This window comes from Equus przewalskii, chromosome 14 (genome assembly GCF_037783145.1).
Source record: "Equus przewalskii isolate Varuska chromosome 14, EquPr2, whole genome shotgun sequence".
Lineage (NCBI taxonomy): Eukaryota > Metazoa > Chordata > Mammalia > Perissodactyla > Equidae > Equus > Equus przewalskii.
The window spans coordinates 62,237,568-62,263,882 of record NC_091844.1 but is presented as its reverse complement, the minus strand read 5'-3'; the positions used below and the strand labels follow the sequence as shown (position 1 = coordinate 62,263,882).

Genomic DNA, 26,315 nt, shown 5'->3' with positions numbered 1-26,315 from the left:
ATAATGTAAAAGAGCTTAGAGAAAAGCCTTCATACTTCTGTTATCTACCATCTAATTTTTTAATTAAGAGTGGCCTCTGCTGATACTGCCATATGTTGGGAGAGATTATGTCAATGACAAAGATTCCCCATATCCCAATTTTCTGCTTCTGATTTTGAGGCACTCTCTGTGTTAAATTTTCAATCTACAACTGAGATGAAGCTTCCAATTATGGAGTACAATTGTCTTCCTTGAGCTACAGATACTGGGTGATAACCTCAAAAATTTCCCACCAGAAGCTTAATCAGGAGTCAAGTGGTGAAAGGAAATAAAAGAAATCTTGGCTTGTTTTATGAAATGACCTCCTGCCTGGCACAGGTCCATATCAGGCTTCAGAGAGCTCTGCAGAGAGACCTGGGGAATAGAACTGACTGAGTCTTCACAGCAGGGCTGCAGTGCTGGTAAGACAAACCGCCGAGCATTCAGGGCAGGAAAAAGCCAGAAGTTGGTGAATCTTGCTAAAGCCAGACACTGATACCCCATCTGTCAGTGACACTGTGGCCAAACCACTCCCCCTCCTCCACATACTAAAGGGAAAATTTTGAGGTGCAATATGTGGGGAATGGATGTTACAAACTGCTCTGTTTTTTAACAATATCATTTAATAAGAGGTGTTCATTTTATTTCTTTTGCAAGAGGAATGAAAATGCATGCTTTCTGAAAAAGGAGAGTGAGGATTGGAAGGAAATTAGGGTAGAGAAGGGAGAAATGAGTGTAATAAAAATGGGAGAGGGACAAAACAGATAAAAATAACAAAAATAAATGCATTGAGTACCATATTAGTACCTGATAATTTATATGCTTCTTTTGGAAACTATAATGGAGAAAATTAAAGTGAGGAAAAAAGTTAAAGAGGAAATTAAAAATCTTCCGTATTAAGATGCAGTCAGAAAAGTTTTAGGATATCCTACCTTCCTTCCTCCCTCCCTCCCTCCCTCCCTCCCTTCCTTCTTTCTTTCCTTCCTTCCTTCTTCTGTTTCTCTCTCCTAAAAGTCAGCTTTTGAATTGATTTGTGAACTCTCATATTGTAGACATTTTGGGAAGAAGATGCCTTATTCTATTTTTTAGAAGGCTTAAGATTTGGTCTATGTAAATCCCTGAGAGTCCTTCCAAACATTTGATCTTAAAGTTTAGAGGCCTAGGCAGCTGTGTGAAATTTCTCTCAACTGTCCTAAAGCTGTTCCTAGCCAGTTTCCTTAGAGACCTAAATGGTTCAAAACCAACCAAACAAACAAAAAGCCCCTCAGGTATATCAGAATATAAGGGGCCTTACTGTTAAGTATGCCGTCTGCCATGTTCCGGGAGAGGAGTCTAGTCATTGTGGGTCAAAACCTTTCATCTATCAAATCTTTAAAGCTGTCATTTAGGTCCCACCAAATGGCTTTTCAACTGCCAAAAGGGCTTGTTCCCCTATTGTGGCCTGCCCACTACTGAATCAGGTTAGGGCATTTCTACCCAGGTCCTCCATGTATGCAGGGTCATTCTGGGCCAATTTGTCTGTGCTGGAGTGAAACTTACCAGTAATGAAACTAAACATGGAAGAAGAATAGAACAGTGAGCGACGGTGGCAAGCACAACAGATTCTCAGCCAGAAAATTAAAAAGGGAGATATTACATCTTGAAGTTGAGGGGGAAGTACAATAACCTGGGGAAACTCCACTGAAGCCTCCCAACCAGGGAAGAGACCGAATAGGAGACCAGCAGGTCAAAGTGAAGTAAAACCAAAAACATTATCAAAATGGAAGGAATCAAGTCTCCTCGGAATGATTTCCTGTACTATCCCAGGAACCCAAAAATCACCCTAGAAGTTGGGCCTTCACTGTGCCTTGCGGCTCATTGAGTTGGTCAATTCTCTGCACATTATAACCTCTGGGCTGGTCTCAGTTACACAGTAGCACCTGTGAAGGTAAAGGAACCACACAGAAAGGGACACGTCTGATCAAAATTTAATTTATTTTTTTAATTTAAAGGAGATTTTCCTAGATCCTAACGGTGAGGACAAAGAGAGGGGGAGATCATACTAAAACCAGGCTAGTTTAAACTCTTGCAGGATATCTGGATGAGGAATCCCGCTTTCCGGGATGTCTATTGGGAGCTGTAACACCACTGGATCCATCATCTGAGTAAGACAACTAAAGGTCTTTTCTCTGCTATGACCTTGCTGACTGTATCCCCTCCTAGCTTATGGCATGATTTCGACATGGTCTGCTAAATGCACAGTGGCTATCTGTATCAGAGGCCTTGGGATAGAATATATGCTTTTCTCAAGTAGGGATAGGATAGAATGGTGTGAGCATGCAATGTAGCCCAAGAAATTTAACAGCACTGAGTGTGTGTGCAGGTTGGGAGGGGGTGCTTTTAATGCCTGGGAGCATTAACTCATGAGTCTCCTGATTTTTTCTAAGTTAACATTTTGGAACATTATCCCTCCTGGCCGGATGAGGAGTGGTCACATGATGGGTAGGGGGGTGAGGGAGGGATGGGGATGTGCCACGGGGAAAATTGAGAAATCCTGTTACCACATTTATGCATAGTGTGAGGTTATATTAATGTTTGCATCTTTGCATTTGAACTTCTTACTAACCTGTATCAAAAAGTTTTTCATAAGATCATTAAAAGGTACAAGGAGAAGAAGAGAATAGCAAAAATAAGATTATTATAGAAGTGAAAAAATGCATAGGGTTGAAAGGTGTAAAGTTACATGTGCAAAAAAGTACGGGAGGGAAAAACTAAAATGTAGAGTTTTATAGTAAGATATTTAAATAGATTAAGGGTTTAAAAAAGGACTCAAAGCAAGAAAAAAGGCTTAGGGCTAATAAGATTTAAAAGTAATCAAATGAGTTTCAAGAAAAAGAAAAATGAAGACCCATGAGGGAGAGTGAAAAATTTAAAGTTGCATTCAGATTTAGCTCTAAGTAAGAAATAAAAAAGGTAAGGGGCAAAAGTATAAATATTTTTTTAAAAGTAAGAAACATTTTAAATACATAAATAATTTATTTTTAATAAGTGATTAAAATATAATAAATGATACTAATAAATAATTTCTTTTTAATACATAAAATATTTACTCTTTAGAGAGAAAGGTAAAGTAGACCTAAAAAGCATAAAAATTAAAAACACCAAAAGAATGATCCAAAGTAGAATTAGTCATAAAATTCTCAGTTTGGATCTAATTTCTCCTGGTCGACAATTCTCTACTGAAGCCATGACTCAGGTGTAAATACTTTCACCTGCCTTGAACTGTCCCACTACTGGGTAAGATTCTGAGGTTCAGCTGTGAAGGACACAGCTTAGCACCTTGATCCATCAGGCAGGATATGATCTAAGAAAGACAGGGAAGAGGTGGGAAGAGGAGTCCCTGGCCACTCAAAGACCCCAGGAAACACTCCACTTCTTACTGATTGTCAAAATCTTTCCAGAAGAAAGTTAAACTTCAAAAGTAATTAGGGCAGGGGCCACCCGGTAGCATAGTGGTTAAGTTCATGCACTCTGCTGCAACGGCTGGGGTTCACTGGCTTTGATCCTGGGCATGGACCTACTCACGACTCATCAAGTCATGCTGTGGTGGCATCCCATACATAAAGTAGAGGAAGATTGGCACAGATGTTAGCTCAGGGGCAATCTTCCTCATCAGAATAAATAAATAAATAAATAAATAAATAAATAAATAAATAAATAAAGTAATAAAGTAATTAGGACAAAGTGTGGGGAACAAAGTTCAAAGTCCAACCAGGGATCAAAGTAATTATACTCAAATAGCAATAAACATTATTAAAACAATGAATCTTTGTTGGGGATGTTCATAATTTGATGCTACCTTTCCAGTATTCTTTCTCTGTGTTCATTCTTTGTCTTGTGTCGTAGCCAAACAGAAGAGTTTAATGTTACTTGTGTTCAGTGACCACACAGATCTGAGCCTTTATTTACTCTGTTTTCTCCTTCTTGGCTACTCTCCCCATCTGTTTGATATTGACCCTGATATCAGTTTCCTCACATTAAACCCAGCATATATGGGGTTAAAACCAAAACACTCATTCCCTGCTTACTCTCTGGCTTCCTGGCTCCAGAATCCACCATCTTCCATGGAGACAGACACGGTTAAGGACAAGCACCTGGATTATCTCCTCCCCGCAAAGAGATACAGACTGGTGGGAAAGCTGCTGACTTGCAAGGTCACAGGCTTCCTCCTCACTGCAAGCAGTCTCAAGGCCAAAGAGAGGCTGGTGGGAAAGCTCCGACCAGCAAGGCCATATGCTCCCCTTCCCCTACCTAAAACCCCAAATAAAAACCCTTCCTTTTAGCTTTTCAGGGAGTTTGGGATTTCACTGTTAGCTGCCCTCTCTCCTTGCTCAGCACTGTGCAAAAATAAAATTCCTACTTTCTTCCACCACACCGGGTGTCAGAGATTGGCTTGCTGCACAAGGGGTGAGCAAATTCACTTCAGGTTCAGTGTCATGTTCATTTGGACATATCTAAATCCTCTTTATCTTTTAAAACCAATTCAAATGCCATCTCTTCCATGAAACTTCTCTGGTTTTTTTAGCTGAATGCAGTATTTATGTCTTGTCAATCTCATCAGCCTTCAAGTAGTTAGCATTCTCTAAACTATATTAATGTTACATACAAAGGTGATTACTTTCTTCTACTGGACAATAAGCATTTTGAAGAAAGAGGCATGTCTGATTCATCCTTGAAACTTATAAAGCTAGCACTCTCTGCCTTTCCTAGATTAAGAGGTTGTGGTTAAACGATAAATTAATACTTTCATTCATTCTTTCTCTTTTTCATTTGTTTATTCAGCTAATATTTATTGAGCACTTACTTTGTTCTAGGTTCTCTTCTAGGCATTTGCACCATGATAGAGCTTTAATTCTGGTGAGGGAAAATATTCAATAAACAAATTAAATATGTAAAATGTATGGTATCTTAGAAGTTAAAAGTGCCATGGAGAAAAGTGAAGCAGGAAAGGAGGAAAGAGAGTAATGGGTTGTTTAATTTTTAGTGAAGTGATCAAGGAAGGCCAAGCTGATCAGATTACCTTTGAGCAGAACCCTGAGGTAAGGGAGTAAGCCATGTGGTTATCTGGGAAAATAGCCTTCCAGGCAAAAAGGAGAACACATGCAAAGGTCCTGAGGCATGAGTTTGTCTGGTGGGTTTAGGGATAAAGCCATTGTGGCTACAGCAGAACGAACAAGGAAAAGAGGAGTAGGGAATGAGATCAGAGAGGCAATGGGAGCCTCATTATGGCCTTATAGATCATTGAAGAGGACATTGGATATAGATCATTGGTAGGACTTGGGCTTTTATTTTGAGTGAAATGTGAAACCATGGGAGAATTATAAGGTGAGGGATGAGGTAGTTGACTTGGCTTAACAGTTTGTGTTCACATGGTTGGATTCTTTATATGCAGGAGAAGTGTAAGCTACCTGCATTGCTTGAGTAGTGATCCTTCCTCAAGCATGGCTTCTGGTATTGCAACTACCATAACTTCTTAAATAATGCACAGTAAGGAACAATGTATGTAGGAGGATCTTGCTTTCAATTTCCTGCCACCAGAGTCACTGTTTCTAAAACAAATCATAGATAGCTGAACACACGGAGCTGTGAAGTGTTGACCACTTCAGTCTCCTTCTTTTACCTTTGTGACTGAGTTCACTGATTTTCTCAGGGTTTCCATTTAATGGAATCTGATTTTTTTTAAAGGACCGTGACTCGGTTTTTAATGTCCTTCCTGATGTCGACGATTCACCAAGGATTTTCTAATTATATTACAGGCCTCTGAAATTACACATTCATTTCACACTCCTTCTCTGCAGGGGGACACACTCTAAACTTCACTTGTCTGCTATAGTGACAATATCTAATTAGAAGGAAACCTGAAAAAAAAATTCAGTTCTGCTTGTATATTAAAAAAATATCATATTTTACTCCCCATCACACTCTTATCAAATCTTCCCTATACGTTAGCCTACAATGAACAGAAATTAAAATTTCATTGCTGCATATTTTCCATCTCAAAATGCATTTGCGTATAAATGATTTCGTTGGCTTTAAATTTCTGATTTGTATGAGGATAGTGTGGTGAAAATTATTAAAATAGAAAGTCAACCAATTTCCATTCAGATATCTTAGACTAAATGTTCTGAGGAGATCCGGATCTAATTGGGGAAAAATAAAACTAGTCCTATTGTATATTGGACTCAGAAAGATTACCTTAGGTATCTTGTGCCTTATAGTCTCATATAAGGACTTTGTAACTATGAACGCTTGTCGATTAGAATTCAAACAGTTCTAATTAACTAACCCCATTTTAATTAGAATAAGTATTTACCAGGGTATTGACTTTTTAAAGAGTGATCTTTTTCAGATTAAAGAATAATACATTTTCAGATAAAAATAGAAAAAATTCAGGGCTGGCCTGGTGGCATAGTGGTTAAGTTTGCATGCTCTGTTTTGGTGACCTGGGATTCACAGGTTCGGATCCTGGGCATGGACCTATACACCACTCATCAAGCCATGCTGTGGCAGTGTCCCACATGTAAAGTAGAGGAAGATTGGCGCAGATGTTAGCTCAGGGACAATCTTCCTCATGAAAAAAAAAGAAAAAAACCCCTCCAATATCAATAAACTGACAAGAATCCAAATTTTGATTATTTGTAACATGGGAAACTATAAAATAGAGAACCTAAGGATGTTCTCTTTAATTATTTGTTATAATTATTTAATTAAATATTTAATTAATAAATAATAATTATTTAATTGTTTTGGACCATTCATAAGCTTCATTATGAAGTGAATTCCACTGATGGTGTTTTTGTCTGTTTGATTCTTTACTAAAGAAGGAATAATGGTAGCAACAATAGTACTTTTTATGAGTCATATGAAAGGTTATTCACAAAATCTGCATCAATTTCTTTCTGAATTAAGAAATAGGAATAATGCAATGTTGTTGATAACCGTTACTGGATGGATTTATTTTGTCCTTAGCACTTTACATTCAGGTCCCCATTTTACTGACAAGAAATTCGAGACTCAGGAATGACAAATAATTTGCTTCAGTTCACTTAGCTAGTAAGTGGAAGAGCTGGACTTCAAATCTATGTTAGCCTTGCCCTAAGCCTTATCTCTTTACTGTGCTCCCTATTTCTTTATCACAGAACGATAACCTTTCCAAGGCTTTTGATAGTTCTGTCTTCACCTTTGCCTGTCTCCCTTGTAGGAAAAAGTCAATTGTGTTGTGATAACAGTTTCCACTACAGTCTTTTGTTTGATTGAAAAATAATAGCAGTACCCCTCAGATACTATGGACATATATTAATATACTCCTGGAAAGTCAGCAAAATAAACATGATTCTAAAACTCAGAAAAGAGGAAATGAAAACAAACTGCTATAGGAACCCAGAGTTGGAATTAGGAAGTCTGCCTTGGTATACTGGGGGGGTTTGCTGTAGCTGATTCGTAAGGAGTGGGACTTGATCTGAGAGAAAATATGCACCAATAACTGGTAGTTTCCTTTTTTCTGTCTATAAAATGCATTCCCAAATGTGTCAGTAACTTAAAGGCCCTATGGAACACATGATTCTGAAATTGGAATGTGTACCTTCTTAGGAAGAGTAGCTAGACACGTTTCAGAGGAAAAACCGATCTCAAGGGAATTGCTCTCAAAATGTGTTCCAGTCATTTGTTTTTATTAGGGCTCTTTCATTTACTTGGTATTTTTCTTTCAACCAACTTTAAATTGATTCTTTTTTTTTTTCTTAATCTGTTCCAAACAATCACTGTCCATAAAATGGACAGTGGGTTTGATGTGCTAGTTTTTATTAACGCATAGACAAGTAAACATGTTTAACATCCCTTGTTTCAATCATGCATATACCACCTAAAGTAATTTCGGATGCTGCCGTTGGTATGCATACGACACTCTGCAATATATTGTCTTTATTTTAATTCCTGAGATGACTGGCCAAATCAGCCCTTCTCATCTTTTAGATACATGTCACCAAAGAGACATGTCCCTGAATAGTCAATCAAAGGACTGCTCTTGGGGAGGTAGGCGTGGAACTGCACTCAGTCCAGTCAGTTGTGGGCAGAGATTTGGGCCACACAGTCCAGAGGCAACTCAGCAGGGACCATGGATAAGATAAGCAGGGACCATGGATAAGGTAAGCAGGGACCATGGATAAGGTAAGCAGCGACAATGAAATTTGACAGATATAATTGTTCACATTCAAATAACAACTTCTCGAACGAAAAGTAAAGCAGACTTGCCTTGGTAACGGTTCAAACTACAAGCTGATGGTGGTTTTGTTAATCATAAGATCTCTTTGGGCTAACAATGTGACATAGTACATGTAAAGGACACTAACCAACTAGCATGTGTCCCTAGTACAGTGATCAAAAGGGGAAGGCTCTATAATTTGTGGGGTATGTAAAATGACTTTAGGAACAGTAAGAGAGTTGCCTTCAATATTTAAGTTGCTGTCATATGGTAGAGATAAAACACCAGAGCTGTATTACTCCCATGGGCAGGAGTAGAGAACAGTGAGTTTTGGAGCAATGTGAGGAAAAACCTTAAATCCATTAGAAATGTCCCAAAGAGAAATTAGTTGTGGCCAAGAAGAGATCAAATGCCTCTCTTTCAAAGAGGCAGCAGGCGTTTTTGAATCAAGAGAGAAACTGAGCTTGATGACCTGTGAATTCCTAATTCTGAGTATGTAAGAAATTAGTTAAATTTTTACACTTAAACTCATATATCAAAGTAGATTGTGCAAGGTGTTTACAAGAACAGATCTCTGAAAATTTCATGATACTGAGTTCAAAGTATCTTAATAACTTCTACATAAATCCCTCATTTTCAGTCATAAGTGTTTCTGGAAGCTCATGTTGGAAAGGAACTCTCGACATTCAATTTACGTTCTACAGAAATTTTTATTCTCATAACTAAGCATTCTGAGCTCCAAGCAATTCTTCAGACTTAGTAAGGACTTTCTTGGGATGGTAAATTTGACTAAGCTGTTCACCTTTGAACATGTGAATGTGAACACGAGGAAAATGTCCAATCTACAGGCTGCTTTCTTAATATTTGGCTACAACATTGCTTGATAGGGGTAAGAGTGTACACTTTAAAACTAGACTTTGAAATATCATGTGGATGTTCTTTATACTCAGTGAGGTGTAATACATTGAGGTTTTACTTCCAGCTACAGAGCAGTGTAAGTAAAATTTAAAAATACTGTGTTTAAGCTAATGGGTGGGCATGTGGTGAAGTGTGTCTTATCAGTCACCTCCCTCTACCCCCACACAATCGTTAGTGGTGGATCTTAAGTTCTGCTATTCCTGACCTTGCTGTTTTGAAATTATTCATGATATGTAGAATATTATGATCCCTCTTGCTTTATTTAAGAGAGCTAGGAGGGCATATTTATGATAATAATGTTGATTAAAGCCACTGCTACTCTCGAGAATCGCAGAGCAGGATCTGAGTAGAAACAAACACCCATGTTTTCTGTTATAAATCTTGTAATTCTGCCACAGCATTGCTGGGTCACAATGCCAGAAAGGGCCCCTTTGCTATTATTGCAATATATTTTAAAAGAGAATTTTATTTAAAATTAACTCAAAACCAATTGCTCTAACAAAGAAAATTGGGTAAAACATAGGAAGAAATATATATAGGAACAATTGTTACTATGCTCGTGTTAAAGTTTGAGTCCCAGCAAAGTTTTTGTCCCATCATAAGTCCCAGATGAAAGAAAGCTTACTTTCTTCTCTACCGAAATGTAGTTCAGCCAGGTGTAAATGATAATGCAGCAAAACGTCTGCTACTATGTCTTTAGGGTTCGCCAATCAAGATTACTAAATAACCTGTACCTCATTTTTCCTGATGTTGTCATGTTCATGAGAATAAGATTGTAATTAAAAGCTTGCCTGAGTACTCTAGAAAAAGTATGGGAAAAATTACCAGTAAATGGCCCTACACTCTCAACTCAGAATCTGACTAGATCTTTGATTGTGTAGTCCTTTACAATTTGAGAAATATTTTTTTGTTAAATCAGGGTGGTATATATAATTTATGACCAAGCAGGCCCTTTGGACAATGGAGCCCTCAAACACCAAGCTAAACTCAGATGAAATTTCTCTTTTAGATGTACAGCTGTGGGGATGACGACAAGGAACTAGTAAACTAGTAATGAACTAATTTTCTCCAACTACGCAAGAGCATCTTGAGTGCAACTATCTTGGATGTATCCTTGGTGCTACTAACATTGCTTCTTGAATCTTCCTTCTCGATCTGAAGCTTGATGGATCTAGTTTATCAAGGAGTTAAGTTTTTCTTGACCCAGTTATGTTTCCATGATTCATTGTGCCCTGGCTATTTGAGGTAATAATGACCACAGCCTTTCTAACTCTGTCCAGTCCCATATAATGGCCAGGGCGCATTCGGAGTTGCTTCTCTGTCTCATATCTACCCTTGCTGGACTGAAGCTGCCATTCGACTATTTCTGTTTTTCTACCCTGAACCTCACCAAACTTAACTTAGATGGATTTAGTCATTGAGAATCTTGTAGCATTTCTAATCTTCATCTTCCTATGTAGTACCAGACTTAGAGAATTCTGCCTACCACATAGCAAATAGACATGAGCAAGAAGACAAACAGAACAAGACAGGAAGATGCTTACTACATTGACTTTTAAGAAGCAGTGCTATTGACAACTCAACTTTGAACTGAAGACAGCATAACATAATGATAAACTACTTAGAGTTGGCTGGAGTGATAGATAACCATATAGCCATTGATTATAACTACTCATACCAGGCAGAGGGGTAGGATTGCCTAGTGGACTGATGGAAACAACCATGAAGGAGATAACACTGGGCAAGATAATGTCAGTGGTAGCTTTTGGGACCAGACAAGAAGAAGAATTGAATAAGTTAGATCACCAAAGATTAAAGTATCAGTGGGAGTAGGCAGTAATCCGTCAGTTAATTTGAAAATGGAAAGGTCAAGACAATAATTAATCCCCAAACCAAATAGCACATGTGGAAATAGTAACATCTAAATAGTTCAAAGTCATTTCAGAGTCCTGAACAATTCTGGGAAAACATTTGACCAGAAAAAAAATATGACTCACTTTTATTTTGCTAATAGTCACATGGTCAACTCTATACCCAGATAGAATTCTGATTATTAAATTGATGTTATTCTTAAATTCTATCAGCTAAACATTCTCCAATTCTTATATATCATATACTTCAGAGTCCCTATGCCAATCAGCTTTGAGCAACCTCAAACCCAGTACTCTGTGTGCCAGTTCATCAGCCTGCACTAGCAGAACTTACTTGGTCTGATCAAATTAGTTCCATGTACATTCATTGTGGCTATTTAGAGTATGGTTCTAAATGGTCTTTATCAGTGCACCCCATTTTTGAAGCTCTTTTTATTTAAAATTAAACCCTAATTTCTAACATGTCAGTTCATGTCCTTTAATTTCCCTTTTGGATAAGATTATGGTGTACATTATCAAAAATCAGTGATCTTTGATCAAGACAAATGGAAGCAGTAGTTTTTCAAGTTATTTTTCTAGTTATAGGCATCAAATGTAGACTTGGCATCTGCCTTCCAAGCTCTGCCAAAGAATGTAGTTAGTGCTTAAAGAAATTCTGCTTTTGGCACCAGAGCTGAGAGTGTGTTGACAGTTCTTTAATGAAGATTTCTGGAACCAATCAATGACTTTTCCCTGTAACACATCCTCTTCAGGTAACTACTCAAATTAATGGGTTACGTTTAGACAGTTGAAGTGTCAACAGAATTGCTTCTATTATGCTGATACTTTTTTGTATGTCAGATATATGAGGCTAACTATCCAGATGATAAAAATTGAGGATGTCCCAAATTAAGCAAAAGCTCATTACATCCACTTCTCAAATAATGAAGAAACACAGATAACAATAGGCTGAACTCTGTGCCCCTCGCTGCTTCTTCATATTCCTGCTGCCAGGATTTGACTGTTCATTTCCAGTCATCTGACAGTCCATTAGCACTGTCACCAAAAAGGTGGGAAGAGAAGGAAGAGGAGGTGTAAATCCAATCCATCAATTCCACAGCTCCGTAGCAGTGATGGCGGATACTTCGGGGGAGGAAGAGTTTTACACAAATAGCTAAAATGAAATTTTCAGAGTATTGACAGACCTTACTTTCCACCTATCATGTTCTATTGTCTAGTATCCTCAGCAACGTGGCAGGTTGCACAGCAATTTACAGTAGATGTGTATCAACTCAACAGCATCACCGAAGTTTACTCATGTGACACATCTTAGGATTATCTGAGTAACATCTTGTGGACCACTACCGTCATGAAATAGTCAAATTTTTGTTTTAGAAAGTCTTGCAATTTTGCTGTTTGCTGTTTTGCTTAGTAGCAAAATTAGTTGATTCATTCTGCAATTTCTAACAATCCAGCTAGTTATTAGAAGATTGTGGTCATTTGAATGTCTTGTTAATTGTCATAAAAGGCAAAATAAATAATGATACGTTGAAAGCCAAAAAGCATAAAAATAAATACATGCAAAATAATAACCACCTGAGAGCAAAGTTTCTCCTTGTCCTTTGCAGAGTATGCGCATCATGCCTCTGCCATGTAGAGAAGGCTTTATGAGATTCAGCTCCAGTTTTAGATTGATTAGTTTCTGAAATAATGGAAATAATGGTTCTTAATAGTATAGCAAATTACAATTCTTCAATTCTCAAAAATTACTGGCGTAAATCTTTGTATAGTTCGTATATAACATAACAACAGAATAGAAGAGAAAAAATATTTTATTTTCATTTCATAATATTATACAGATAAACTTTATACTTTTAAAATGTCTACCTGTTCAGTAAACTTCTACTGTAGATTTTATTAATGAGGCTAATTATGTTTTAGCCCTCAGCAAGCTATAACTCAAATCTAAATTGTTTCTGGAACTTTTTAAAAATGTGCAACAGTACGTGATCCCTTAGCTCACACAAATACGTATTTTTTAATGCACAAGGATCTCCAGCACTGTTTATACCACCTGTTGAAACTGTGGTAGTTGAGAAAACCCCAAAATTTCATTTTTGCTAACTATTTTGGCTTGGCCATTGTCTCGTTTTTCATCCATTAAGGGAGAGTCTTTTATCAAATCATTATTAGTGATAAAATATAGATTAAAAAGAAATAAACCAACATGCATTTACTGTCACAAGAATATGTCCAGTGTATTAAAAAAGCATATTTTCTCAATAAAAGATATTTTCACAAAATAAAATCAACCAAAAAAATTTAATGTACTTCATCCAAATTAAAATTTTCTATGTAAAATATGATCAGGTACCTTTGGCTATTACTGTAGTCACCAGTTCCTTGCATAGATGTGCCATGCAAATTTAGAATACATCCTTCATATAAGGATGACAATGGATAAACCTTGTCTTTTTAAATGTATCAACAACGTTACTGTCTTGTTTGCAAAAAAACTGTTTTTTATGACACATTCAAAACATGCGATTAAGTACCTGCACACTTAGGAAATCCACTTCACTTCTGTTGGAAAAACAGTTAAATTGACTGTCTACCAACTTTTCTTTATAAAAATCCTTGAAGTGGCAAAATACAGAGTATGTCTTCTCATGTAGTTTACCAGTCGTTGCAGTAGTAAGAAGAACCTTTAATTTAGTAGCTAAGGAATTTACCGGCAGTTCAGAACAGCAGAACGTGTAATTTTTGAGACCCTTCTTTCTTCAGAACAGATTTCATAGAGTAGGAGGTATCCCTTCACTACAGTCGATGCACACATGCTTTAAATATAAGTCTAGAATGAGATGTAATTGAATGCATCAGTTCCTTTCCTGGTTAGCTCCAATGGCTTATACGACTAGAACTCTGCGATTCCTTTATTTAGCACACAAGCACTGATGACTGACTGCAGCCTCAACATTAATTGACTCACAGACTAAATGACTCTTACGTGAGATTAGCTTTGAAGGTTCCTGTTAACATGTTGGAAGATATTGTGGCCCATCTTTAAAGTTTTAGAAAAAAAGCCAATAAACTTTTTTATAAGGATCTTGTTCACATTTCTGTTATGAATCTTACTCTAATTCACAAGATTTTACTGTTACTTTATCTGTAGAGGAAGTCTTGTTTTCTTCTGCAACACATAGCCAACTTGATAGAAGTTATAAGAAGCCTTCTCAAGAACTACAAAACCCAAATAGACTCAAGTTTCTGCTATAATAACATCCATACCCTTTGTGGGTGTCAATACCGTCATGGCCTGGCCATGTTCCTTGTGAACACTATGATGTTATTGAAATCTCATGTTACCTAGACAATCTGAGGTTGAAATTCAAAAATTGTGTATCATAAATTTTGTGATCATTGGATTTCAGCCATTTTCTTTGAGCAAACAAATCCATGACAAATATATCCCCACTTTCATTTGGACTTCCTTGATAGTCCTATATGAAGTTTAAGGAGGATTGTAGTGAGCAAAGCATAATGTTCAAGATTACAAATAAAGTGATGAAATGGCCAGGAGAAAGGGGTTAAAGAGATTGATTCTTCTGCTTTTATTCCAGATGTCAAGTTCTTTTGTCCATTTAGAAGTAAGCAATGTCCTTGAGAAATATTCCCATTCTCTCTCTCTTTCTCTCTGATCTAGAAACGATAGCTATGGCAGTAGTAGGCTCCAGATTGAGAATTCAAGGATTTTTGGATCCTACTTATTTTTGTCTTTCTAGACACAACCAACAAACTCATCACTGAAGTTACAATGGAAATCACGGGAAAATGGGAATATTTTTCTAGAAATAATAATTCTTGCTAATTTGTTGTTTGTAGTACCTATTCTGATTAATAATAGATAGCCTAAAAACCTCCCACACAATATATTATAGAGCCCTCATTATGAATGCACATTAGTACAGTTATTAATCTCATATTTATGCAACTCAACAAGAATTTCTCTGTATTTCTGTATTAGTATGGTCATTTTGGCAATCATCTGTGACACTGGCAATTTGCTGAGAGCAATGCTTTAAATGAGAGTTTAGCAAACTTTGTCTATAAAGAGCTAAACAGTGCATATTAGGCTTGTGGGCCCTATGGTCTCTGTTAACTAGTCAACTCTGTCATTGTATTGTAAAAGCAGCCAGAGACTACACATAGCGAATGTGTGTGTCTGTGTTCTAGTAAAACTTTACCTACAACACAGAGGCTGGGTCCGATTTGGCCTGCAGGCAGTAGTTTGCCAACTCCGTCTTTTAACAGCTCCACATTAGACACTAGATATATTCTGCATAGGTGTTAGCCTTTACTTGGAATTAAATTATATGTCAAAAGCATTCCTAGCATTTAAGGTAGCATATTCAAACTCATAATTAATTTGTAGAATAATAGGAATGATTGGTCGTGGAGTAGTGATACAGTTTCTAAGATTTACGTGGTTTGGCAATGTATGAGGCCAAAACAAAGTCTGTGATTTACTCTGAACTCCTTAGATGGAACCATTCAAGTATAAGCTGTTGGTTATTACTAGTGGTTATTATTTTTGCACAGAAGGGCATGGTTTCCAAAACAAAATCATTCCCTTGTACAATGTGAAATTAGAGTATATTGTTAATCTACTCACCTTGAAATTTGAGAGCTTGGCAGTTTGTACTGGTAGCTCAAAATAATATGCTGTAGAACACAGGGCAGACTGGAGTGATTTCTAAGGTTCCCTCCCGGTCTAACATTTAATGGTTCTATACAATGAGTACATCAAGGTTCTTATAAAATGTAACTGAACTTTGAAAGTGTATGAGGGGAGGCCATGGCTGTTCTCCATTTCCAGAGATTGAGTAATTATCTCCTATACATCATGATTATTTGACACTTCCCAGGGTCTTAATTCTGAATAAGTTTTATGAGGCTTCTAAGATTGCATTTCCTTTCCTTTTGCTTCATTTTAAAGGATTTTAGAATATCTGTTTATATTTAACTCTTTAGAAAGGACTTAAAAAAATAACAGTTTAATTTCTAATTTTTATTGTTGTTCATCTGACTGCCAAAATTTATTTTTTTTTGCTTATTTAGTTCCTTGACTACTTTTGGTGAATTCAATTTTCTGTTTTCACTTTATGTTTGGAAACTTTCAAATACATAAAAGCAGAGAAAAGGGGCCAACCTTCTGGCATAGTGGTTAAGTTTGGTGTTCTCCGCTTTGGTGACCTGGGTTCACTGGTTTGGATCCAGGCGCAGACCTACACTACTCGTCAGCTATGCTGTGGTGGCGACCTACATATAAAGTGGAGGGAGATTGACACAGTTGTCAGCTCAGGGCTAATCTTCCTCAAGCAAAAAAAGAGGAGGATTGGCAACAGATGTTAGTTCAGGGCTAACCTTCCTCAGCAAAAAAAACCAACAAAAAGTAGAAAAAATGCCATCTTATCAATTATATTCAACAATGATCAATAATTGCTTTTTTTGCAACTTCATATATTCCTGTACTTTAGCTTTGGAGGAGTTGGCATATTTCAAATCATATTTTTGATATCATGTGTTTCACCTATCAAGGCTTTATTATGATTCCAGCTGATTCAGGTATTTTTTAAATAAACGCTTTGCCGTTATCACACATCACAACATTACAAATTCTTCAATATCATCTAGTGTACAGACTACATTCACATTTCCCAGAGTGCTTTAAAACAAATCTTTATTATTTTATTTTTTACAATGGCTTGTTCAAGTGAGGATACAAACAAGGTTTTAATATGACCCCATTGATTTGTTGAGCACTTTTTCCCTGAAAAGAGCAGGAAGTTGAGAATAGATCAAAATACTCCCTTCAAATTCCTTCCCTAAACATGGCTATGAGGTTACTGAAAACACACTTACTCGAAACTTTGCAGTTGAGGAACTGTAAATCTTTGATGAAAAATAGGGATAGGGATTCCAAGATCAGCAGTGAATAAAATAAAATCTCTTAACAATTGTACTCTTATAAATCATTGTTGGCTCCTCACCTCCAAAAGCATAAGCTCTAAACTCGATATGCAAGGCCTCAAGATCTGTCCTGAGCCTAAGGATTCCAGGTTAATTTCATGCTTCCTAGGTTATCCTCTAGAATTCTTACATTTCCTCAAACAGTACTTGGTCCAGGCGTTCCTTCTGCTTTGACTGCCCTGTATCTCCTTCCATTTGATGTTCTTTCATGTCTAAGAGAAATGGCACAGAACTTAAAAATAGAGTGATCCCTCTGTGACTACAATTTCTCCTAAAATTCAAGAATTCATGAACTTGCAGTGGTATACTCTTCCTGCGTCTATGGAATTTTCTATCTGGTGTCCAAAAATTTTCTCACCTAAAAAAATAATAGTAAGGTAAAAAGAGGAAAAAGAGAGACGGGAATAGAATAGAGAAATATGTCATAGAAAGATAGTAGTTTCCTGCAATGAAGCCCATGAGACAGATAAAAGAAAATGGAGAAAAGTAAACAGAATTTCATGCCATCTCTGAAGAAGAGGGAACTGGCAAAAATGTGTAAAAGGAATTAGTGGATCGGCAAAGATGCAGGAAGATGGAGATATGCGAATTAATAAATCCTGAGGCATAAACACAGAAAGTCACAGACAGGCAAAGAGGGGAAAATGAGTGATCTGTCACAAAGAAAAGCACTGTCACAATGTATTAGCATCTAATTGTAACTACTAGGAGGCAAGCAATTGCGAATTGTCCTGTGAGCAAATGATGGTGAATGAAAATACACATAGTTCCCATTAGTTTAAATTTAAATGAGTGAAATTCCTCATTGCTGGCTTTTTGGAGTCAGATTCCTCACCAAAGTCAGACAGAAGTTCCTCCTGAATTGGATGAGAATGTCCTTCCAAATCCTGAGTTTGTGAGGGAATTCTTAGCTTCTCCCAGGCAGTTGCCTAGAAGTTTAGTACCAGTCCAGAAGCTTCTCACTTGTGCTAGCTCCGTCTCTGGCAGGTAGCGGAGGAGAGTGATCTGTGCGTAGGAAGATATTCCTGGCAGAACAAAGGTGGCTTCATGTGAAGGGCCGCAGAACAGTGGAGGCAGATAAACCGTTAGAGGGACTGTTACAGAGTTCAAACCAGGGGGGCGAGCTCTGAACTCCGGGTGGGAATGAGCCATTCCATCTAGCCCAAATGCATTGCTGTGTTTCTGCTCCTGCTGTATAAAACAATATAAATTCTGAGCAGTGCGGAGATTGGTAAAATGGACAGACAGGTAAAAACTGCATTGTTCTTTGTTTTTAAACTTAAAGTTGAGATAAGATTCAGCGGTTTCACTTCACACTCGGTGGTTTTATTCATTTACCCATCACCTCTGAGAGCCAAGGTCAAGGTGAGTCTTGATGAAACATTCCTGCCTTCTTAGCCTCAAGCTTGCTCTTGCTTTTGCACATTTGTTCTAATTCCTTTGCATACTCACTACTTAAGTATTCTGTTTAATCTCTTTTCTTTAAGTGCAATGTCTTTTTTTAATTAATAATCTTTATTTTTAGAGAGTTTTAGGTTCACAGCAAAATTGAGCAAAAAGTAGAAAGTTTCCATATACCCCTTGTCCCCATGTGCAATCTCCTCCACTGTCGACATCCTGCACCTGAGTGGTACATTTGTTACAATCAATGAACTTACATTAACATATCACCCCAAGTACATGGTTTTCATTACAGTTCACTCTTGGTGGTGTACATTTTATGGGTTTTGAAAGATGTATCCACTGGGGTAGTATTACCTACTATAGTTTCACTGCCCTAAAAATCCTCAGTGTTCTGCCTATTCATCCCTCTCTTTCTGCTACTTCCTGCCAACTATCGAACTTTGTACGGTCTCCACAGTTTTGCCTTTTCCAGGATATCATATAGTAGGAATTGACAAGGTACAGGACACCGTACCCAAAATATGACACCTTGGCATATTGAATATTTCAACCTGAAGGAATCTGAGAAATGCTAAGTGCAAGAAGGACTTTTTGACCTTCCCCTGAAGCACCTCTTATGTGAGAGGTGCCCTCCCTATACTGGGAGGAAAGGAGCATCCTTAGCTCTGAAGATAGAGGGATGCAGAGAGGAATCTGAACCAATAGGCCCTGCTAAGTTTCAGCCAGTTTACTATAATTACCGCCTTCCGTTTGTCCTTTAACATTTTACAACTTTGTACTCTTCATCAGACCTAGCATAAAAATGCTCAGGTTTTACTATTTTTTCAGGTCTTCATTTCTTTATGAAGGCTCCTATGTCATATAATATTTATATAAAATAGATATGTATGCTCTTCTCTTGTTGGTCTGTGTTTTGTTACAGGGGCCCCAGCTGAGAACTTAGATGGGTAGAAGGAAAAGATATTTTTCCTCCCCTACAAAACTGCACAGTATGTACACTTACTGTATGATTAAAACCGGCTTCTTTCATTTAGCAATATGCATTTAAAGTTCCTCTATGTATTTTCATGGCATGAGAGTTCATTGTTTTTAGTATTGAATAATATTCCATTGTCTGGATGTACCACAGTTTATTCATTCCTACTGAAGGACATTGTAAATAAAGTCAATGTAAACATCCATGCACAGGTTTTCGTGTGGATATAAATTATCTCTTCATTGCTGGATGAATCGATTGCTGGATAGTATGGTAAGAGTATGTTTAGTTTTTAAGAAACTGTCAAACTGACTTCCAAAGCAGCTATGCATTTTGTATTCTCACCAGCAATAAATAAGGGTCCCTGTTGTTCCATATCTTCACCAGCGTTTAATATTGTCAGTGTTCTGCAGTTTGGCCATTCTAGTGAGTATGTACTGGTATCTCATTGTTGCTTTAAATTGCATTTTTCATCAGGGAAATGTATATATTTTGTTCATATTTATACCTACACAAAATATTTCAGTTTTTGGGTGCTAAAATAGATGATATTGTATTTTTAATTTCAAACTCCACTTGTTCGTTGCAGATATTTGGGAAAACAATTGACTTTATATATTAACCTTGTATCCTGCAAACTTGCTATGATCGCTTGTTAGTTTCAGAAATTTGTTTTGTCTACTCTTTTCAAGTTTCAACATAGACAATCATATCATCTGTGAACAAAGACAGTTTTATTTCTTCCTTTACAATCTGAATATGTTTTATTTCCTTTTCTTGTCTTATTGCATTAGGCAGGACCTGCAGTATGATGTTGAAAAGCAGCAGCAATAGGGGACATCCTTGCCTTGTCACCGGTCTTAGTGAGAGAGCTTCCAGTTTCTCACTAGTAAGTATGATGTTATCTGTGGGGTTTCTTCTGAGTCTTTATCAAGTTGAGAAAGTTCCCCTCTATTCCTATTTTGCTGAGATGTTTTATCATGAATGGGTATTGGATTTTGTAAAATGCTTTTTCTGCATCCATTGATATGTTCATGTGATTTTTCTTTTTTAGCCTGTTGATGTGATGGAGTACATTTATTGATTTTCAAACATTTAACCAGCTTGCATACCTGGTAAAAATACCACTTGGTTGTGGTGTATAATTCTTTTTATACGGTGTTGGATTTGATTTGCTAAAATTTTATTGAGAATTTTTGCATCTATGTTCATGAGAGTTATTAGTCTGTAATTTTTTTTTTTTCATGTGATGCCTATCTCATTTTGGTATTAAGGTAATACTGGCCTTGTAGAGTGTGTTAAGGAGTATTCCCTCTGCTTCTATCTTCTGAAAGATGTTGTAGTGAATTGGTATAATGTCATCCTTAAATGTTTGGTAGGATTCACTAGTGAACCCATCTGGGCCTGGTGTTTTATTTTTTGAAGGTTATTAATTATTGATTCAATTTCTTTAATAGATAAGGTTATTAAGTATTGATTCAATTTCTTTAATAGATATAATGTATTCAGATTGTTTCTTCTTGTGTGAGTTTTGGCAGATTGTATTTTTCAAAGAATTGGTCCATTTCGTCTAGGTTATCAAATTTGTGGCATACATGTGCTCATAGAATTCTTTTATTATCCTTTTAATGTCCATGGGATCTGTATGATGTCTCCTCTTTGACTTCTAATATTAGTAATTTGTGTCCCCTCTCTCTTTTTCTTAGTTTACCTGGCTAATGACTTTCCAATTTTACTGATCTTTTCGAAGAACCAGGTTTTGGTTTTGTTTATTTTCTTTATTGATTTCCTGTTTTCTGTTTCATTGATTTCTGTTCTAATTTTATTATTTCTTTTCTTCTTCTCACTTGGATTTAATGTGCTCTTCTTTTTCTAGTTTCCTAAGGTGAGAACTTAGGTTATTGACTTTAGATCTTTCTTTTTTTCTAATATATGCATTCTTGGCTATAAATTTCCCACTAAGCACTGCTTTCACTGTGTCACACACATTTTGATAAGCTGTATTTTCATTTTCATTAAGCACAATGTTTTTAAACATGCAAAACCTATTTTGCTGTTCACTGCAGCTATGTATAAATTTATAGAAAAGATTCAAGTTACACCGAAGCTGCAGTTTATTGGATAATCACTATAAATAGTTTCTTCTCAATTTGAGACATTCCAAAGGGGCTGAGATCCTTCCACTTCCTATATATTCAATTCCAGTCAGACACTGGGTTGCTTTCCGGAAGCCACTTAATTTCTCTGGGCTTCTCATCTGTAAAATAAAGGGGTTGGATGGGCTATTCTTTAACTTGTCATAGTGTTTCTTTTTTAATGTCTAGTGGTGAAAGGAAGCCAGTGCTGTTGATGGGGTGTCTTAGGCTTCCTTGCAAAATATTCCAAGTGAGCAAAAATTGTAAAAAACCAGAACCAAAACAAACTTCTTCCAGTCAGGGCTGCTGCATAATTTGTGGAGCCAAATGGAATTTTAAAATGTGAGATCCCTTGTTCAAAAAGCAGGTAAAAGTGCCATTAAAGACATTAAAATATAGAGCATTTTTCCTTCTTCAGTAGTCTCTAGACTTGGCATGGGGTTTTTATTTTCTACTTAATGCCATTGTAAGTAAAGAGAAATTAAAATTTTTAAGTGTTAGCATGAATTTTAGCATCCATCTTTATATTGTGCAAGGCCAGTTTTAAATGCAAATGTAAGAGCATTTAATTCCTATGCCCAGTCATCCAAATTATACATTTCCTATTTTGTAGCTAGTACATGTGTATTTTATTCTTACCAGAACAGTGGAAACAATGCATAAAATAAATTCAGCTGCTTTTATTTCACTTCTTGTTGTGGACACATTCCAACAACACTTTTTATCTTCGGCTTACTGATCATGAAGGAAGATCTGAAAGGAAAAAGGCAACTATGCGTTGCCAGATCTTTTCCTTTCTTTCTCTGTCATTATTTTCAGCATAAGTAGTTGGCTCATACAGGGAAGTAAAATAAGTAAGAAAGAATATGATAGGTTTCCATGGTTGTTTGTATTTCTTGGAACACCATTGTCTTCTTTTTGTGTTTAATGAAACTTCTGGATCACATGGAAAGTGTGGATGTGTTGAGTGTCAGTTCCCGCACTTACGCAGTAGTAGATGTACACACTTATTTTGCACTTGCTTCGAGTCTCGTTGAACTCCCACACATGGTAATTTCACCAGAATTCAGTGCTCATGAGCTGTTAGAGAAGGAAATGGTGGGCACAGATCTATACATAATAATATGTTCATTGGAAACTTCATTCCATCTTCTTAACTATTATTCCAGGACATGATTTTTAATAGTGTTTTTCACTGTATGCATATACCATAATTTATTTAAATCATCTTAACTTGTTGAACATTTAGGATATACATAATTTTTTTTACTATTATCAATAATTAGTAGAATAAGATGTTTGCAACTAAATCGTTGTACTTTTCAATGGAATTATCTCAGCATAAATTCCTAGAACTTAAATGGTAAGTTACACCAAGGATTTTGATATGTATTGCAAAATAGCTTTTCAGAAAGTAATCAACACTTTCACCTTTGGCATTTAAGTATCTATTTCCCTATAGACTATCAATATTGGGTATTATCATATTTTAAACCATTCTATACTTGAGAAGTAAAGCATTGAAATTCATTAATTTAAAAATTATATTGCTAAGACTATTGAGGTTGGAGATTTTCATGTGTTGATTTGCCATGTAAATTTATTTTTCCCTTTTTTTGGATAAATTCTCTTTTTGTGCTTTTGACTGTCTTACTGCACTGATGTTCATCTTTTGCTTATTGATTTGCACAGCAAATTGTATTTAAGGTCAATAGTGTTTTGACAAGTATGTTGCAAGTATTTTATTTGGTTTGTCTTTGATTCTCAATTTTGTTGACAGTGTTATTTTAACTTCAAAAGTTGGTTTTTATGTAGTCAAATTTATCAAATTTTGAATGACTTCTTGTCAATTGCATCACAAATTCTTTGGATGTTTGTTTCTATTTACCTCGCAGCTGGAATTTCAGCACAGCTGACCATTACATATGCTGATTTGGGTGTCCCATTCATTTCATACACTTATGTCTATGCATCCCTGGCTGGAGATTCTCCTTTGGAATTTCCTGATTAGCAAATTGCCCTTCTCTGAGTCTCCCAATAGCCTTATGTAGATCTTTGGCTTACGCAGAGGTCGTTCATTAATTATAGTTCTTAGACTCTGCTCTTCATAATGCTGTTGAGAAAATCTAACTTAAAGGGCTACCCTCAGCCAATTCTAGATGCTGGCATTATGACGATTAAAGAGTAGAATTTGGCTCTAGAGTCTACTTCTCGTTTCTTGGATAATTGCACATTCTTTTATCAGACACCAATATAGATAGTTAACTCATTTTGTATGGGTCCAATAAAAATGAAGCTGAAGATATTGATTCTAATCTACTAAGTTTACTAACTATTTGGTATCAGCCAGATACAGGTCCCAGAAAAAACAGGGAAAATAAGAAAATATTGATGGTATAAAAAAAACTAGACAGAATAAATAGTCAGTTTTCTTGATTATGGTCTGGAAGTAATATATTGACATAAATATATTAAGATAATTAAATTAATCTAGCAAAAAATTCTATAATACCAGTGTCCTCTACTGTCTTTGTAGTTTATATGGACTTCAATGCATCTTGATGCCTCACCGAAAACGTTCATTTTTGGTAGATAGAGTTTCTTCCCATTTGCTTATGGTGGCTTACTATAGGCATATTTCAGAAACACTCAAGTTTTCAATAAACAAAAAAGGTTAATAAAAGGACCAGACCTGTATTTTAAAGTCTTTTTCTTTTTATAGTCACTAACATATTGTAAGTTTGTAGTAATAACATTTTTCAAATCTGATATTGGCACACTCTGATAAAATGTGCCTACATATTCTGAGAAAGATAGCTAACTGTTTGAAGGAAGAAATACTCCACAGAAATCCTGTTAACTTTTAAAGACAAATAGAAAAGTTTCAAATCCTATATATTACCTTAGAGAATAACTTTGGAATAAACAGTAAGAGGTTACAGACTAAAATATTTTTATTTTGACAAAATTATTTCAAGCCTATAAATACAAATTAATTGTTCTTCTATATCTTTCTAATGGAAGTCTTTGGAGGTGTGATATTATGATATCATGTAATACTATGCATCTTAGAATAAATCCCAGCAATTTCTGTGGTATTCATCGACAAAACAGTGTAATATTCTCAAAAACTCACATGGAAATGTCGCTTTCGGTCTGTCTGTCCATGCAGAAAGAGAAGAGAGACAAGCTTTTTCCTAATCACTCACTGGTAAAAATCATAAAACAAGAAAGAAAAATATACAAATAGCAGACACTAAATTTAATACTTAAATGAAAATTAATAAGGCCTATTTGGCTAATCAACAGTAAAGAAAAAATATATTGTCTTGCTTTTTTTTACCTAAGAAGAAGTAATTTGGCATGTAGCAACATGACAGAATGTACATCTAGAATAAAAAAACTTTTAGCAGAATATACCTTAGAGATTATTTATTCAACTTTCATGTGGCTCTATTTTAAATGGACTTTAACTTATAAAGAACACACAAATAGCAAAGATTGATAAATTAGGGTAGAGTTAAATCTCCGATTATTTTCCCTCTTTAACTCACGTATTAAAAGTACATTGAGTGGTAAGGAGACTAAGAGGCCTTCTGGGGAGAGAAGCAGGATCTTGGGAAGGAAAAGATGAGGAATAGGACATATATAACATTAGTAAAAGTCCGTTCAAATCCGACTTGAAAGAAAAACTGAAGAGAACCAGTTAATGTGAGATTAATATGCTGAATCAGTAAAATGGTGCTCAGGCTCTAGCAGTTTACAAATGATAGAAGTTAACATTCATGTAAAAATAAAAGAAACATCTGTATAATAAAGTGAGGTGTAGTAATCATGAACAAACACAAATATGTATGCTTTCTGGGGTAGATATATTACTAATAATGTTATGTACATATGAATTGAATTATGTTTAATGATCTGAATGGATTCACAGTCTAAAGAAAATTAGTAGTTTTTCAAATGTTTAATTTAGTTCGCCAAATGTATATTAAACATTATTTGTTAAGCAGTGTCCTAGAAGCAGTGTAAACCGTGGTTACTGAATCAGCTTTTCAGTCACACTTTTAATCACCTCTTGATGGTTGTAATAGACGGACTGTGTGTTGCCTGCTTCAACCCTACCTTCTGCTCTGACAACTGTCCCTCATGGCGACAGCTGCATCCTTGTGTTTACTCCATTACTGTGGCCTCAACCACATCTGATTGGACCTGAGTAAATAGCCCATTAAGTGGGAACCCCCTCAGAGTCTTGTTCCAGCAAGCTTGTATCAGGGGATAGGGAGGTTGGATTATTTAACTGCAGATACTGAACCTAAAGGCAGCAGAGGGGTAGCCAGGTTTGGACCAAACATAGATGGAGTGTAAGAGTCGGGTAGACATGCACAGAGGAACAGATTGGAGACACCATGTGATCCCAGAGAAAGAGAAGTGGAGAGAGCAGTTGTCTTGATTCCTAATAGTGTTTTTATTTTTGCTTCCAATCTCTGTGATGTCTGACTACATTCACTGACCCTAAATTCCAAAAGATATTCGTTTATCCCTTATCCTTCCCCTTAAATCCCTACTTTCACCAATTTATTGTTGGCTGGTTTTGCTTAAAAAAGTTTAAGATGTTTTTATTACTTGCGGACAAGTGATTTTCAACGAAGGCACCAGTTTTTCTTTAAAACTTATGTTTCTTTCAACATGCAGTGTTGGGACAAACAAGTCAGCAACTTGATAAAAACAATTTGGATCTTTAA

General features: G+C 36.2%; 1 long non-coding RNA gene across 1 annotated transcript in view; it reads left to right on the top strand.

Moving 5' to 3' along the window:
* LOC139075796 (uncharacterized) overlaps positions 1 to 26,315 on the top strand; it is a 268,847-nt gene that overhangs the window by 222,130 nt on the left and 20,402 nt on the right. Inside the window, exon 6 of the long non-coding RNA XR_011526601.1 lies at positions 20,230 to 20,324. This is a non-coding gene — a long non-coding RNA (uncharacterized lncRNA). The remainder of the gene's footprint in view (positions 1 to 20,229; positions 20,325 to 26,315) is intronic.